Genomic DNA, 18,476 nt, shown 5'->3' on the forward strand with positions numbered 1-18,476 from the left:
TTTTCAATTTTTTACTTTTCGATTTTTACAATACTCGTTAAATCAACGCTCTTTTATCACGCTTTTTGTTTCTATTTTATCACGTTTTTTTGGAAATCATTCAGAAATCATTTGCCAATTTTCCACTTTTATTTCAAGTTTCGCTAAATTTACGGTTTTCCATTACCACGGTAAATTAAGAGTGATAAAATCGAAAAATTACTATATATGATTAAATATAAAATTCATCGGCCAAGCAAAACATTTTTTTGTGATTTTTTATTTTAACCCTACGGTAAGACAGCTCAAAAAGTCTAAAAAGCAGTCAAAAACGCAAAAGTTTAAAAAAAATATAATTTGAATTTTTTTGTTCAAAACTTTGAATATCTTTTCTGAATCAAAAGTTAGGTTTGAGAAATTTTTACATAAAATGTGTTTAAAAAATATAGAAATATTAATAGTCCAAAGATATTTTTTTAGAACTTGCAGTACATCTCTGGCGATTTTTGAATGAAAAATTTGTTCTCCCATACAAATTTTTGTATGAATAGCTTTCAAAAATTTTATTCCTGTTTACGGCAATAAAGACCAAAAATGTGTAAAAATTTAATAATTTGAAATTTTCATACTGAGTTTGGTGTGGTCTAGTGACCTACATTTACTTGCATCACAATTCAAACACCGTTAAAAAATTACCTAGTTGACCGTTTCTTTCCAAACTTTCAGACAATAAACTATTAACCGATTGTAATCTTTTGGAATTTTGACTAGATTTTAGTTCAATACCATATTCGTACAATCGTACATTATGCCCAGATAAACCCGAAAAATATGCGCAACTTCTGAAAGTAGCTTCTTTAAAACAGAAACCTACTTTTTCGTCATTTTTTCTCAAAATTAGCCACTTTGAGCAACTCACTGAGTACTTTAAAATAGTACAATATTTTTCAATGTATTTTTGTTCCGGTGTTTTGAAAGAGTTTATTTTCTTGGGTACAAAAGTTCCTTTTTCGGGTGTATCTTTTAAGTATTTGAACGAATAGATATAAGTCAAAATGGTGCTGAAGACCATCTTACGGCTTTTTTTTCAAATTTTGATCAACTGACCAAAGAATGCAGATCCAGCTGCAGAGAGCTTTAGAAGTAATTATGACTGTAAATTGAGTTTTTGTTAGAAACTTACATCATTATCGAACCATTTAGAAATTACCAGAAAATTATACTATGCTCAAAAACAAAATAACAACAAATTTACTATACGAACGATTCCAAAATGGTATTTTTGATGAAAACCAGTTCAGTAGTTTTGCAGATGCAGCCAAAACTGTTAACCGTTTTTTGCGAATCGTGGTTTTGAACCTGAATGAAGCTAAAATCACTTTCTTTTATTAAAAGTCTCTCTAATTTAATTTAAAAAAAATAAAAAAAATCACTTTCAAATTTTTGTTATACCTATTGAACACTATAAAAATTATATTTTATGTAAAATTTTATCGATAATCTGATGATATCATCGAAAATGCAGAAAAAAATTGGAAAACAGTTTTAGTCAAAACATTGTATGGAACCATTCTGTAGTTTCCTGAGCGAAGTAAAGAGATTCTGCCTAAAACTAAATAAACTCAAATGTAGGTTCTAACTAATGATAAAAAAATCGGAACCCTTATCTTCTTCTGTTGATTCTCAGAACTGTGAAGTTCTTTAAACACAAAACTCACAGTTGCAGCACGACTTCAGCGAATCGAGTATTTTGCTGAGAATTAGCGCAAAATAAATTTCCCTCATTTAATCACCGTTTTTTTTTTTTAATTTTTCCAAATACAGGAAAAGTAAAAAAAAATAAATACCTTGTAAACTTAACACTTTCGGCTTCATTCGTGCAATATTTGAAGCAACAATTGCCAATGAGTGGTGCAATCTGATGTGGAACATCCTTTATATGAACTTTTTTAGAAAGAATATGTTAAAAAAAACTAAATTAACGGGAAGTTTAAAAAGAGAAATTTAGTTCAAACTTGAGACTTATGAGTATGACTTGAGAGTGGGATTATATTAAGACTCTTGAAAATTTCGAGGTTCGGCAAAAAACCAGGTCAACCAACTGAAAATTGAAATTAAGTAAACTCTTACAAATCCTATCGTGTTCCGATGTACGAGGTAAGATAGCCTCCAGGTTGGTGTTCTTCATTTGATAGATGTTGCTTTTGTTAAAAAATGTCAATTACATTTTTGAAGGATTGCACAATAATTTTTTGGGATTTCTCAATCCAAGCTTGATTGATTGAAACCGAAAATTCAGGGATGTTTGTTTAAAGATTAATTTTCTTGTTAAACCAATTGATTTTTAGGAACTTTTTCTTCGAAAAAACAAGGAAATCGTTCTAACTTTTAAACCATAAAATTTACAGTTTTTAAGTGAAATTCAAGGAACGTGATTCTCAATTGGAAAAATGAACCAGGAATATAAATATTGAAAAACTGCCAACAAAATATAAATCTCTAGAAAATATTCTATTCAACTGAAAATTATTGGAAACTAGCTGATTCGGTGAGCTTTGCAACATTTTTCAAATAGTGTTTGTATTTTGAAAAAAAAAATCTAATTTTGAATGTATTTTTCGTTTTATATTCAAAAACTTAATATATGGTTCAGTTTTTTAAATTCAGTTTTGTATGTATTTTTAATGTTTTTTTTTATCTTAAATACCATATTCCTTGCATTTTCACACAAAAGCGACCTTTTTGTAAGAAATCCCAGTTTAGATATGAATTTATGAATTAAAGTTTTTAAAAAAAATTTTGATAATTAATTCTAGTAATTTGAGAATAATTTTTTTCTATAGTGTGAACTTAAGAATTGACCTTCAACATTTGTTATTGCTTATTTCTTAAAAAGGTCTGAATCTTTAAGTATTTTTCTAAATACCTTCTACAATTTTAATAATATTTGAGAATTCTCGATATTTTTTCTCATTTTTTTAATTTCTGATATCGAGATTCAAGAAATGACTTTTTTGTTTATTTCTGAACAATCTCCTGTTCTTAGAAAAAAAAATAGGAGAAGATGATAGTGGGAGTAAATCATCTCATTACATCAGGATTTGTATGTACACACTTAGAAAAATCCACGTAGATTTACATGCAACTGCATGGGTAGAAAGGAATCGGCTATTTGCAAGTGATAATACTGTACGTTTCATGTAAATTCCCGATAGCATTCAATGCTGTTGTTTACTGTACATTTACATTATTTAGCACATCTCACGAATCTTATTGGACAGGGAGTGGTTTCGCAAAATCAAAAAAATCACCGTTTTTATGCAGGAAAAATATATTTCACGTTTAAATCACACTTGCTGATTGATTTACAACACTTGCACTGATCTTCGTTGCCGATTCCGCCGACGACGGCGGCTCGACGGTTGGTTCGATAAAACAGCAGAAAATTGTCGCACGGTTGGGGCTTTGGGTTTTGGGGATTCAGCATCAATATTTCCTGTAAAGAACAGCAATTAGTGTGAAATTATCAAGTCAATCACAGTTATTTTTAAAATTGATTTACCTTTAATCAGCAACAACGGTTTGATTGAAAAAAAACTAACATCTTTTGCCGACGCAGCACAGGACGGGAAACGAACAGGAATGAAAACAAAACAAAACTGACAAACTGACACCGGCGCTGGAATAAGCGTGCTTTGACATGTAATTTTCATAGAAATGGTTGAGCTGCTATACTCTTTTTCGAAAATTGTCAAGCGACGATGCAGAAATGTAAAATCACTTGTGTTGTAAGGTTACATTTTTTTATCTGTGTAGGTATATCGAATTTGATCAAAACGACATGAAATTTTTTCATATGTATCATACATTACTTCAAATTCCTCATTTTTTCTTAAGAAGAAGTCCTCTTATTAGACCTGAATGTCAAAAAAGGTCCTTAAAATAAAGAAAAAAAAGTCCCCTTATTGTATTATAAATTTTCAAATTATTTCATGACTTGTCAATCAATGTGATAAATAATGTTATTATGTGAAATTTGGTTTAGTAGCAAGTTTTATGTGAATCTCTTATAACTTTTGGAGTTTTTTATGGTTATGGTTATGGTTCACAGTTTTTAAAATGAAAGCCAAAACCAAAACTATTCTGAAAAATCAATCAATTATCTCATCACGCATATCTCTTGAAAATAATTTGAGTTTTGTATATTTTTGTTCACTTTGTATGGGAGTCCCCCTTCACAAAAACGGAAAATAATATTTTTGATCATCTCAAAACTATAAATTTGGATGTGTACAAGATTTGATCTAAATAGTTTAAAAAATTGTTCAAGTTTTTTTAAATTTTATATGGATTTTACCTGGGACCACCATCCCCCTTTCAAAAAATGGTCACTATAGATTACAGGAGAAATCATCGAGCAAATAAAACTAAATTCAGCATGGGGTGATATTTTGATACGGCAAATGATTATTTGTTTGTTTGAGATCTTTCTATTTACATATAGAAGGGGGGAGCACCACATTTTTTAAGATTTCTAGAAATAACCGAATTTGAAATTGGATTGTATTTTGACACGACAAATGTTTCTTTAATTTTTTGGGACCCTTTCCTTCTTCCATTGAATGAGATAGTAAAAGGAAACGAGAGCTCCAAACCTTTTTGTCTATAGAATTTTTTCATATGAAAGAAACCAACTTTGTAATGGAGGGTATTTGAAATAGAGGAATGTTTTTGGGGCCAAATTTGTCATAAGAAAGTGTATATGAAAATAAAATTTTAGACACCTCCTTTCTTTTCTGTAGGAATCAAAAAAAGGGAAAGGGATACACTTATACCTTTTTTTTAATAACTTGAGAAATGATTGAAATTTTGGAAATTTTTGGAACTTGGTACAGCTTAAAAATGAACTCCAAAGATGACTTTAATTTTATCAATTTTATATCCGGAAAAATTTCCCATGTTGAATTCACTTCCAAAAAAGGAAAATAATTGTTCAATAATTTAGTGTTATTCAAATTCTGAAAAACATATTTTTATTTAAAATTAAAATAAACAATACGATTATTTTACTTTGAACAAGTTTGAAAAAGCTTTGCCCAATATCGTTCCCATTTGTTTGTTTGTATTGTGTATCATTTTTTTTAATGCTATGAAAATATTTCAAGAGCGTATCACTAAATTTGTCACCTCTTATCTTAATTTAAACAGTTTCAGTTGTATCTTTTGCATAATAACTTAATTTACATCATTCATGAAAAAATTTATACGGATTTGCCCAGATAGTTAATAAAAAATATGACAGAAGTCTGGTCCGAATTTTTTTTGAGCAAGTTTGATAAAAATAATCTGGAAAAGTGTTTTGAACGCCCAAAATAAGATTTTAAAATTGTTATTGAAAACAATTCTATTTTCTTAAGTTTTTTTTCTTAAATTGTGTTAAGTATATCCTGGGTTTTGACCAAATTTGTACGGATATTGCAAAGATTTTTTTGGTGAACATTTTGGAATCAAATGTCTAGATTTTGTCTAGATTTTGTGTTATGATAAACTATCCTGGATTTGTCCGGTCCGGGTACGTGCTGAAAACAATTCTGTCAACTTTATCATGACATTTGTATCTGAGTTTTTAAAATGAATCGTTAGAATATGTTTGGAAATATTTTTAATGAAAGATTTTGAAAGGAACAATCATGATCATTCAAAAAAAATTGCTTCCTTTCAACTTTTATATATATATTTTTTTTTTGCCCTCTTCAGGTTTCAAAGAATTAATATTTAATATTGTTTTAAGAGCTCGTTACCTCGTTTAATTTTCTCGGCCTCTTAAATTCTTCTTTCTCACATCCAAAATGGTAGGTATATTTTTAATAAGAACATGCCAAGGAACTTAAAGAAGTGCTCTTGTGCATGGCATATTACCACCGACCGTTGCGTTTCGTTGTTTGTTAGATGGAAATTGAAAAATCTGTCTGTCAATTCAGCCATCTGCCTCCTCGACAACGCAGCAGCAATAATGATAGACAGCGCGTCGTAAGTCTGACGGCGATATTTTGTCACCAACACCCTTGCCAGGACAACAAAAAAAATACAACACATCACATCATCCCCCCTTTCCCTCGGTTCGTTTTCTCCCGCTGGGCTTTGGGGGTTGAGAAAGTTGGAACGCAACCGAACGCATTAGATTTTCAATTTAAAATCACTTCAAGTGAACATACATAATCCATTTTCGTCCAGAACATAGGCTTTCACACATCCTGGAGGCTCTTGGATTTTTTTTTGTTTCCCTTATCCGTTGGAAGAGAAAGGAAGAAAAAAATCGTAAGGAGACACTGACATTCTTAGTAGGTTTGACGACGAAGAGAGCCTCAAGACCGAAGATAGAAAAATGACAACCCGGTGACAGATGTTCTCCGGTAGACTGCACACAGCAGCCTGAAAATATTCGCTCACTTGGGCACCGGATTTTCATTCATGCTTCTCAACGAGGCTCTGTGAAGCAACACTTGGATCGGAAGTACTTTAAAATTTTTAATGGGAAGTTATTCGGAGCGAAAATCTACTCACGTGATAAATTATATGACAAACATCCCCAATATTGGAATTGTACTTTTGTTGGAAGACTTGGAAAAGAAAATTCTAACAAATATTATGAAAAAGTTTGGATAATGAGCTTTCAAAAATAATAATTTTAATAACAGAGTTTGAACTCTTAAAAGGTTTAAGAGATGAAGGAACTGAAGTTTAAAGTCTTTTGAAATCAACAGAAATCTTACAAAACCTCAAAGGTATTAAACTGTTTTTGTCACGAACAGGTTAAAAAAATTAACCGTTTTTTAAATGTTTTTAAAAGATGGTTAATTTTAATAAACTCTTCTCCCCACCGGGATGTCTCTTGATAGTTTTCGAAAAGCAGCTCCTTTTTTCCCGGGAAACCGCTCGGAACAAATGATGGAAAGTAATGAACGTTTGGCTTTCCCATCCAATTCTGTCCGGAAAGCACCTTCCTAGTCGTTTATCGTCTCCCCGAATATGACATAAACGGTGTAAGTCTGAAGCTGTCAGATAGTGGCTCACTTTCTGATGAAGAAGAAATAAGGGAGGAAAGGGGGGATGTTTGTGACCCACCCAAAACTACCATCGTCGTCGTCTGCGTTGGCCTGGTTGATTTAACGTGCTTTTCTTGCGCGGAAATGTTGCATTTTCTTCTAAAAGGGGTTGGAAGCTATTTCCGGTTTCGCTAGATTGGTGGGGAGGGAACCGTAAGGAATTCTCGTTGAAAGGTGCTAAATTAGTGGCTTTTCACCCGAAAATGCTCACCAGTTTGCCAGCACGTAAATGAAGACTCAGGTCGGGGGGATCTCAATTCAACTTTCTTCAGGAGGACTGATGGAAGGCAGGGACAGAAGAATGGGGGGATGAGTACCTGTCTCATAAAACTGACTTACTGCGAATTGCTATGCGGAAGTGGAATTTATCAGAGACACATGTGAGCAGCATATTTTCGTTGCATTATACCCGTTTGGGATGTTTGCCAAGCGAAAACTGTTTTCTTTGGAAATATTCTCATCATTTTCCTCAGGAAGTTTGTACGCTGCTGCTTATCTGTTGCTGTTTACTTAGCTTGAAACAGGAAAAATTATCCTCATTTAAGTTTGTTTGATACTTTTTGCAACTGCAATGAATTTGATAAAATGCATTTGAAACGTTTGAAGCATACATAGAAATAAAATAAATTTCTTAGACTGTTTCAGGAATTTTTAGGAATTTTCTCAGCTACCCAGAATATTCGAGGTGACAAATAAAATTAATTCGTTCCTATTATTTCTCTCTTTGCAGGTACGTATCCCCAGGCAAATCATGTCCCTACTTTGTCTAAACGAATCAACTCGAGCTGGGACCTTCTCTAAAGTATGGTAGAGTTGAACTGAACGAGAGATGGTTTGTAGAGTTTATGAAAAAAAAAAAAACGAATGAAACAGTTTCCAAAGCTGTGCAGCAATGAGGGACAGGTGCTCACATTTACAATTCTGGATTCAGGAAATCCTTGACTTTCACAGCAGCAACGGAAAAGGGAGAACCGGAACCCCCTGAATATTGCAACTAGTTGGGTGTCATGCGTTCCTCATTTCCGAATGAAAGCGGGGATGCTGCTCAGTTTTTTATTCGTTTCAATTCCTGACAAAATGAAAACTATCCCTCAATTCACATTTAATTTTTAATAAAATCTCTTTTTGGGATGTTTAAATTTTATATTGTTTGATTCTGTTTGAAATTTCTTTTAAAATTTTTCAATTTTAACGTAAGATTTGTAATGCTCAACTTCTGTTTTCGAAGCACTTTGAGTAAAATTTTAAAAAAATTGCTCAGAATTAACCCAGACTATTACTCCTTGGTAAACCTCCAACGGGGGAAAAGTCAAAAGGCATCGCTGGAATTTTCATTAGTTTCCAACTCTCTCTCTCTCTCTCTTTTTGCTAGGATCCCCTTAAATTTACCGGAGCAAAGTCCAAAAGGGAACGAGAAGGAACTTAATTATTTCTCACACCTGGAACCTATTCCGTCGTCGTCGTTGCATTACAAGCACACACATCTCAGTCGTCTCGAGTCGTCAAAAACACACACCTAGCACTGAGCTTGGGACCAGAGCAGGTTCCAGGCGAAATGGGACTCAATTTGTTTCATGAAATACGGCTGCGAAATACGTGAACGCTTTCGTCCCGGAAGCAGCGACATTTTATAGAAATGTTGTCCCTGGGAAAGCTCAAAGAGAAAGGGGGGATGATTGGTGGAAGGCAATATGTGTTGAATCAGCTCTTCAACTTGAATAGTTCCAGTTCGTCTTCCCGGGTGTCGTTCCCATAATTCTTTTCCCGGGGAGCAGCGGTTTTGTGAAAATGGTTCCGGATGGGAGCTGCAAATGAGTTGGAACCGCGCGTGAATGATGTGTCTTTTCATTGTTGTTTTTTCCAGCTCGATCCTGGCAATAATGACACGTTTTCCTAGGAAGGCAAGAATGAGTAACGCACCGGGAAATTTATAAGGTTCTTACCCGTTTTGACGTGAAATGAAACCAACCTGGAATTTGGGCTCATTGTTTTGAATTATCTTTCGACCACATTCTTGCTGGCTTGGTGTCACCTACACGTTGCTAAATTTAAAGTTGAATGGTTGTCAAATTTGTTTGTTATAAATTAATCAACATTTTTCCCTCAAAAACAAACCCACAAATCAAGATTCTCGAAACCAATATAGACCAATCCTCGTCCGGTGCGTTTTGTTTTGCTCCACCGATCCATGGAAGATTTATGTTAATGGAAGCCGCTCGGAACCCAATCTCTAACTCTATCTCAATCTATAACCCGAAGCCGAGCAATTAAGACTTAATGGTTCGGAAAATTGAAACACTAAACTGCCAATCTAGCTACCTTCCTAGTGGAATGTTGACAATTTGGAATCGGTGAGTTGTTTTGTTTTTTTTTGTATCCTATCCAATGCCATCAAATTTTATTGGTTGGATTAGTCATTACCTGGAAATAAAAAGTAAAAAAAAAAACAAAGTGGAAATAAAACCTGTGACCCGAATTAGAGTTCTCAAATTTCGTGGAAATAAAAAACCTTAAAAAAAAACAAATAAACACCAGGTAACAGCCCCGCTTCCGGAGTTCAGAGTTAGTGTTCAAATCTTTTTTTACAGATGCTGTCCAGCCAGGACACATTCATTGGTCAATAATTTCCGGCCGATTGGTTTTTTTGTTCTTCGGAACTTGGCTGTACCATAAATTTGATACTGGCCCGGGCCGATCCGGTAACTAATAAATATTCGCCGAAAAATGCTGAGCTAGGCAAATGGTTTTGCTAGACAATTTATTTTCTAACTCTAGGAATTTAAAGCTATTAAACAATAAATTGAAAAATTCAGTTATTATTATAGCTGCTGAATCTTTGTTTGATTCACCTTATCAACAAAAAAACTGAAGTAATCTATGCAGATTTCATCAAAAGCCAGTTAAAAAAATTCTATTTAAGATGGGAGTTCATAATTTTGATGAAAGAATATTCAGTTCAAGGAAAAAAGCAAAAAGTTAAAAGCCTCAAACCATGACTTGGGGATAGCCTTCAAGTCTTCTCAGCCAACGGTCATGAGATTGAATCTGGGTCAAATTTTATTGAGGTCCTGTATATGTTTGTTTTCGTTTAAAACAAAAAGATATTTTACTTATGAAAGTAAGAATCATCGTTTGAAAAATGGAAAAACTATGTGTTGACTCCATTTCCGAATAAAGTAAAAATAATAATTTTGCATTAAAAAAAGGATTATTGTTGAAATTTGTCATGCAGCATCTGAGGCCAAGCTTTTAACCAATATGCCATAACAGTAAATTTGATCCCTTATAGAAAGCTTACATGACCTCAAATGAAATTTTAATGTTATAAACAGGTTGAACTCGATACAACGTTCTCAAAAAATTTTTTTTATTGAAACTGATAATCGAATCCGACGAAAAATCGAGTCAGAAAATTTTTCCTCCAAAAACTTTTTTTTACTTTTTCTGAATGTAAAAAAGGGTTTAAAATGCTTCTCAAAACTACGCCAACACTATCGTTCAAAATTTAATAGAAAAGGAATGCATGCGCTCTGAAGCTCCAACCTTGAACTTTCATAAAATTATACTTTAAATATTTTTTTCGTTCATATTTTCTTCGAATGATGTATCAACTAACAAACAATTAACTCACAAAATTTATAATCTCTATTTGCGACTTAAGATAGAACAATTAAACGGAAATCGGACTTTTAGCATTCACGATACGCCTATTGTTGCAATTTTTATAGCGAGTTCTCAAACAAAATGCTTTCATGTCTTTATTTTTTTCAAAAGTAGTATCAATTGAGACAAAGATTACGCTTGGTACAATATTTCAGGCTTGGACTGTTAATGCGGTTTCTGTAGGATTATGGACTGCCACTTCATCAATTTTGATAATTTGGTTTCTAAAAATCTTGAGATTCTGATTTAAATTTCATTTTGAATTTTTTAATTTAATTTTTTATCCAGCTGATTGAGAAATTCAAAAGTTATCATGGAAATTGCCATTCAGATCTTGGCCGGGAGAAGGGGGAAGATTTTTTGGGGGGTTGAACCCCTTCCTATAAAAGTCCAAAATAAAAAGCTATTATACTCTGCAGACTCTGCACTCCAAATAATAAAATCCTAATCAGATTCTAATAATTGAGATTTTTCAAGAGTTACAATCTTGATTCTGATGCAAAAACCTCGAAAACTTACCCCAGCTTAAGAATTCTGCTGCAGTTTTATAAAATTTTCTCACTTCTTGACAGAAATTCAGGTTTAAGTTTATTTTTCAAATGATATATAACTCATTTCGGAAGATGTGGTTTAACAAAAGCAAGCGATCTTTAAATTTGTATATTTAGAATTTTGTATCCAATTAAGAAGTCTTATAAGTAAGAAGCATCATTAAAAATTAGTAATGAAAACGCTGTTTTGAAATCTCGTCTAATTTGGTTTAATCATTTAAACAAATCATGAATTCTAGTTACCGAAACCAAAAATCATTATCAGATTCATCCTTTGGAATTATTTTTTTTAAAGATGCACATGTTGAATTGAAAATCAATAGTTGAAATAATGAATTCAGACTGAAACTAAAAACATCAGAGTTAAAATTACAGATTCATGAAGTAAAAATCACCCCTTAGCTATTATTTAAATTATGATCAGAAATTAAGACTCAATTCTTTTTTGAATATTTCTAAAGTCGTTTTATAATTTTAAAAACATATTCAAAATCGAAATTTTGAATTCAGGTTCAGACAGATATAGATTTCATATTAAAAATTAAGAGTCGGCTCTAGCTCGTAAATGAGTTTTACATCAAGATAAAAATATAAAGATGGATGTTTTGTTGCTGAATTTTAAGCGCAAGAGATCGCAGACTGATTATTTTTAAACGTAATTCAATATAAAATCAAATTTGGTTTGTATAAAACATTTATCTGAAAATCACGGAAAAAAGCAGAATTTTAGTTAATTTTACAATTTTTGTTTAATACAAAAACCACCAAACATCCAAAAGATTTTTATTATTTGAAAAATTTTGTTAATAAAAATATTCAGTGAAAAAAAAACATGTAAACTTCTCATTAAAAAATCTGCAAGGAATTCAGTATTTTCTTAGTCTATTATTGAAAGTTATTGATCTTTTGAAATTTTAATTTATTTACATCGATTGTCAGTTTATGTGATTCGAGCGAAGAATTAGTAATTCAAAAAAAAATTGTTCAAGAAGGAGTAATTTTCAAGAAATTGTAGACTTTTAAAAACATTTATTACGCTCAGGCCAAATGACCTATTTAAATCTACTAGACTCTGAAACACATTCACTTATTTTTGCCATCGGTGAAAGTTACTACTTTATTTCGTTACGAAGAGCGTTATAAAAAAATCAGCTAGGCATTTTATTGATTTTTGGACATATCATTAAGAGAAACTTCTATGTACGAAAAACTGTTAATGTAAAAGAACTTAAAAATCTATACCCAAATTTTACTTAAATTTAAAAAAAAACTTTAAAGAATTCATGCATCGTTTAAGCTAAGTAATTTATTAAAAAAAATCCGCAACAAAAACCCTCCCATTAGGCGGTTTTTTACGACCCTGATCCAGATAAACAGATTTCGATGAACATCGTTCAAGAAAAATAGGTACGTTCAGATTGATGTGATGAACGATGAAAAAATGTGAGTAGTTTGAGCTTTTATCTTGAATAATAATGATTTGAGTTCCTTAAAGCAAGACAGAAACAAACTCATTAAGAACGCTCTTATTTTGGTTAGACTTAACAAAAGGTAAAAATAAACAACGAAAAAAAATTCAATTGATAAATATTTTACAAATTTGGCTATCAAAAAAAAAATTTCTGCATTTCAAGAAGAAAAGAAAATCATTTTTTAATAAACGGTTTCAATTGATTTTCCCAAGAAGCAAATAAAGATTGAATGTATGGTGTGTTTTTTATTCAACAACCTTATAAAAAAGCACTCATTTAAACGCTGAATCTAAAATCTGATACATTTTGGTTTATAAAATGGATTATTTTTGTCTTTCGTCTAGAAACTTTGCTCAGAAATTCGATTCAATTAATGATTTTTCATCCTTTTTGTCTCAAAAAAAATGGAATATGAGAAAATTTATGAGAACGCTTGAATTTTGTTAAAATACGCATACATTTTGAATGCCTAGTTTTTGTGGACTTTTTTTAGCAAATTCTATGTAATTTACACCAAAAAAAATGCGATTTTGGTCGATTTTACATATTTTTTTCATCAACAAACAGAGCATTAATCGTAAAGTTGTTGGAAAATATTCAACACGTATATAGGCTTGGCAAACCTAAACTATATAATATAAAAATCTGGTGTAATTGATGGGGGAGGTTTCGAAATTCAATCCTAACTAAAAATAATAATAATGCCAAAAATCCATAATAAATGAAAAAATTGATTTCAAAACCCATTTTCCTACTCAAGAGCATCACACATACTCGGGAAAATCAAAGTTTCTAATAAATCCCTTTAATTTGGTAAGTCATACAAAAATCAGTGAAAATAACGTTGCTTATAACTGTATTATTAATTTGCTGGAAACTGATATTTTAGCAATCTAGTTCATACATTTGAAGTAAATCATTCCAGAAACCACAAAATGAATACAAAATAAATTTCGAAAAAACCGGAATTTTTGGCTTCAGAAATTCCACGCGTTTTATGTTTAATTTAAAAAAATATTCAATAAAGTATTTAAATGTGAAGTCTTGATAAGAAAAATATATCAATTTTGAACTCAAGAAAACTTAAAAGAAAAAAACAAATGTTTTATGATTGCATTTAATTTGGTCAAAAAATAAAATGTTAAATCTGATTTTCAAAAGTAACAGTGAAAAAATTTGGAGATATTTGATATCACACACACAATTCTTCCAGTTATCAAAATAAAAGCCCAAAAAAGTTCAATTTTAAAGTTCACAATAAAAACTTTAAAACATTTCAACAAGCTTGTTAAAGCTTATACTGACAAGGTATGAGAAACAGATTAAATGATCGAAGAGAAATTCATGAAAAAATAATTAAATAAAACATTTATTGCAAATATTGAAAGCATAAATCAAACACTCATTCAGTTAACATTGCGCATAAGAATTAAGCTTGAAAGTTGCCATTTAGAATAACTTTTTGAAACTTTCATCGATAACTTAAAACAAAGCAGGAAAAATATTAAAAAAAATGATTTAAAAATTATAAAAACTATTCAAATTTTATAAATTTTCAAACGCTTTTAATTTTAGGCCCTGAATGTTTTTAAACCGTATTTGAAATTTTTGATTAGGGGAAAAAAAAGGAAGATAAAAAAATGAGTTTTATATTCAAAATTTGAAAAAGCTATTTCAAAATCTAAGCAACACTTCAAATTTGGTAAATTTATTTTTATTTGAAAAATTTTAAAGAAAACTTTTTGAATAAAAACATCTCAACATTTTTAAATCTTATTTTATGTATTTGATTGAAAATTCGAGGAAACAGTTTGTTTAACATGTGAATTTCACTCAAAGAACATGACCTTGCCTGCAGATATTCTAATTCTTGAAAATAATGATCTTTAAAGTTAAATCATACAGTTTTCAAAAATTACGTAAAATATCATTAAGAGTATTTCTGTCATCACTCAAAAAGAAAAAAAAAACGATTTATTTCATTAAACAAATTTGCAGAAGCTTGCAAACGATTTAGATTTTGATTTTAAAAATATCTTAAATTCAAATTGGTTTGAAACTTTAAAAATATGTGAAAACTCCCGTATTTTAAACAATGGGAAAAATTAACAAAAAGAAGACTTCTATACACTTTTCTTGCAGCAGTCAAAAGAGTTTGCGAAAGAAACAATTGATTTGAAACCTTTATCATGGAATTTTTAATAAAATTTTAAAGTCTATTTAATAAGAAAAGGTACAGAAATTTGTTTTATGGTTTTGCCCATTTAATAAAAATTATTAATACAGAAAACAAAATCGCATTTGTGTTCGGGTCGCCAAAATTTCTCAAAATCACCTTTAAAATTATCTGCTCCTCGAAAAATTTTGAATTTTGTGCAATTTATCAAAATCCTTTTGTCATTTTTTCCGTTCTTGACAATTTTGTCATTTTTTGTCTTTTTTGTCATTTTTGTCATTTTTGTCATTTTTGTCATTTTTGTCATTTTTGTCATTTTTGTCATTTTTGTCATTTTTGTCATTTTTGTCATTTTTGTCATTTTTGTCATTTTTGTCATTTTTGTCATTTTTGTCATTTTTGTCATTTTTTGTCATTTTTGTCATTTTTGTCATTTTTGTCATTTTTGTCATTTTTGTCATTTTTGTCATTTTTGTCATTTTTGTCATTTTTGTCATTTTTGTCATTTTTGTCATTTTTGTCATTTTTGTCATTTTTGTCATTTTTGTCATTTTTGTCATTTTTGTCATTTTTGTCATTTTTGTCATTTTTGTCATTTTTGTCATTTTTGTCATTTTTGTCATTTTTGTCATTTTTGTCATTTTTGTCATTTTTGTCATTTTTGTCATTTTTGTCATTTTTGTCATTTTTGTCATTTTTGTAATTTTTGTCATTTTTGTCATTTTTGTCATTTTTGTCATTTTTGTCATTTTTGTCATTTTTGTCATTTTTGTCATTTTTGTCATTTTTTGTCATTTTTGTCATTTTTGTCATTTTTGTCATTTTTGTCATTTTTGTCATTTTTGTCATTTTTGTCATTTTTGTCATTTTTGTCATTTTTGTCATTTTTGTCATTTTTGTCATTTTTGTCATTTTTGTCATTTTTGTCATTTTTGTCATTTTTGTCATTTTTGTCATTTTTGTCATTTTTGTCATTTGTGTCATTTTTGCCATTTTTGCCATTTTTGCCATTTTTGTCATTTTTGTCATTTTTGTCATTTTTGTCATTTTTGTCATTTTTGTCATTTTTGTCATTCTTGTCATTTTTGTCATTTTTGTCATTTTTGTCATTTTTGTCATTTTTGTCATTTTTGTCATTTTTGTCATTTTTGTCATTTTTGTCATTTTTGTCATTTTTGTCATTTTTGTCATTTTTGTCATTTTTGTCATTTTTGTCATTTTTGGCATTTTTGTCAATTTTGTCATTTTTGTCATTTTTGTCATTTTTGTCATTTTTGTAATTTTTGTCATTTTTGTCATTTTTGTCATTTTTGTCATTTTTGTCATTTTTGTCATTTTTGTCATTTTTGTCATTTTTGTCATTTTTGTCATTTTTGTCATTTTTGTCATTTTTGTCATTTTTGTCATTTTTGTCATTTTTGTCATTTTTGTCATTTTTGTCATTTTTGTCATTTTTGTCATTTTTGTCATTTTTGTCATTTTTGTCATTTTTGTCATTTTTGTCATTTTTGTCATTTTTGTCATTTTTGTCATTTTTGTCATTTTTGTAATTTTTGAAATTTTTGTAATTTTAGTAATTTTTTGTAATTTTTGTAGTTTTTGTCATTTTTGTAATTTTGGTAATTTTTGTCATTTTTGTAATTTTTGTAATTTTTGTTATTTTTGTAATTTTTGTCATTTTTGTAATTTTTGTCATTTTTGTAATTTTAGTAATTTTTGTAATTTTTGCAATTTTCGTCATTTTTGTAATTTTGGTAATTTTTGTCATTTTTGTCATTTTTGTCATTTTTGTCATTTTTGTCATTTTTGTCATTTTTGTCATTTTTGTCATTTTTGTCATTTTTGTCATTTTTGTAATTTTTGTCATTTTTGTCATTTTTGTCATTTTTGTCATTTTTGTCATTTTTGTCATTTTTGTCATTTTTGTCATTTTTGTCATTTTTGTCATTTTTGTCATTTTTGTCATTTTTGCCATTTTTGTCATTTTTGTCATTTTTGTAATTTTTTTCATTTTCGTCATTTTTGTCATTTTTGTCATTTTTGTCATTTTTGTCATTTTTGTCATTTTTGTCATTTTTGTCATTTTTGTCATTTTTGTCATTTTTGTCATTTTTGTCATTTTTGTCATTTTTGTCATTTTTGTCATTTTTGTCATTTTTGTCATTTTTGTCATTTTTGTCATTTTTGTCATTTTTGTCATTTTTGTCATTTTTGTCATTTTTGTCATTTTTGTCATTTTTGTCATTTTTGTCATTTTTGTCATTTTTGTCATTTTTGTCATTTTTGTCATTTTTGTCATTTTTGTCATTTTTGTCATTTTTGTCATTTTTGTCATTTTTGTCATTTTTGTCATTTTTGTCATTTTTGTCATTTTTGTCATTTTTGTCATTTTTGTCATTTTTGTCATTTTTGTCATTTTTGTCATTTTTGTCATTTTTGTCATTTTTGTCATTTTTGTCATTTTTGTCATTTTTGTCATTTTTGTCATTTTTGTCATTTTTGTCATTTTTGTCATTTTTGTCATTTTTGTCATTTTTGTCATTTTTGTCATTTTTGTCATTTTTGTCATTTTTGTCATTTTTGTCATTTTTGTCATTTTTGTCATTTTTGTCATTTTTGTCATTTTTGTCATTTTTGTCATTTTTGTCATTTTTGTCATTTTTGTCATTTTTGTCATTTTTGTCATTTTTGTCATTTTTGTCATTTTTGTCATTTTTGTCATTTTTGTCATTTTTGTCATTTTTGTCATTTTTGTCATTTTTGTCATTTTTGTCATTTTTGTCATTTTTGTCATTTTTGTCATTTTTGTCATTTTTGTCATTTTTGTCATTTTTGTCATTTTTGTCATTTTTGTCATTTTTGTCATTTTTGTCATTTTTGTCATTTTTGTCATTTTTGTCATTTTTGTCATTTTTGTCATTTTTGTCATTTTTGTCATTTTTGTCATTTTTGTCATTTTTGTCATTTTTGTCATTTTTGTCATTTTTGTCATTTTTGTCATTTTTGTCATTTTTGTCATTTTTGTCATTTTTGTCATTTTTGTCATTTTTGTCATTTTTGTCATTTTTGTCATTTTTGTCATTTTTGTCATTTTTGTCATTTTTGTCATTTTTGTCATTTTTGTCATTTTTGTCATTTTTGTCATTTTTGTCATTTTTGTCATTTTTGTCATTTTTGTCATTTTTGTCATTTTTGTCATTTTTGTCATTTTTGTCATTTTTGTCATTTTTGTCATTTTTGTCATTTTTGTCATTTTTGTCATTTTTGTCATTTTTGTCATTTTTGTCATTTTTGTCATTTTTGTCATTTTTGTCATTTTTGTCATTTTTGTCAGCTAACTTGGGCACCAAGTCGAATATTTTTTGAGCATTTTGTGGACATGTTTTCCGAAGCATATAGGATCTTTGGATTTTTTTTTCTTAGACTTTAAACAACGGAGAACTGAAGCATTGAGGCTGAATATTCTCTGAGTAAGGAGGTTCAACCGAGAATTGTCAAATTGACACTTAATGTCTGAGTTTGAGGTTTT

This window comes from Uranotaenia lowii, chromosome 3 (genome assembly GCF_029784155.1).
Source record: "Uranotaenia lowii strain MFRU-FL chromosome 3, ASM2978415v1, whole genome shotgun sequence".
NCBI lineage: Eukaryota > Metazoa > Arthropoda > Insecta > Diptera > Culicidae > Uranotaenia > Uranotaenia lowii.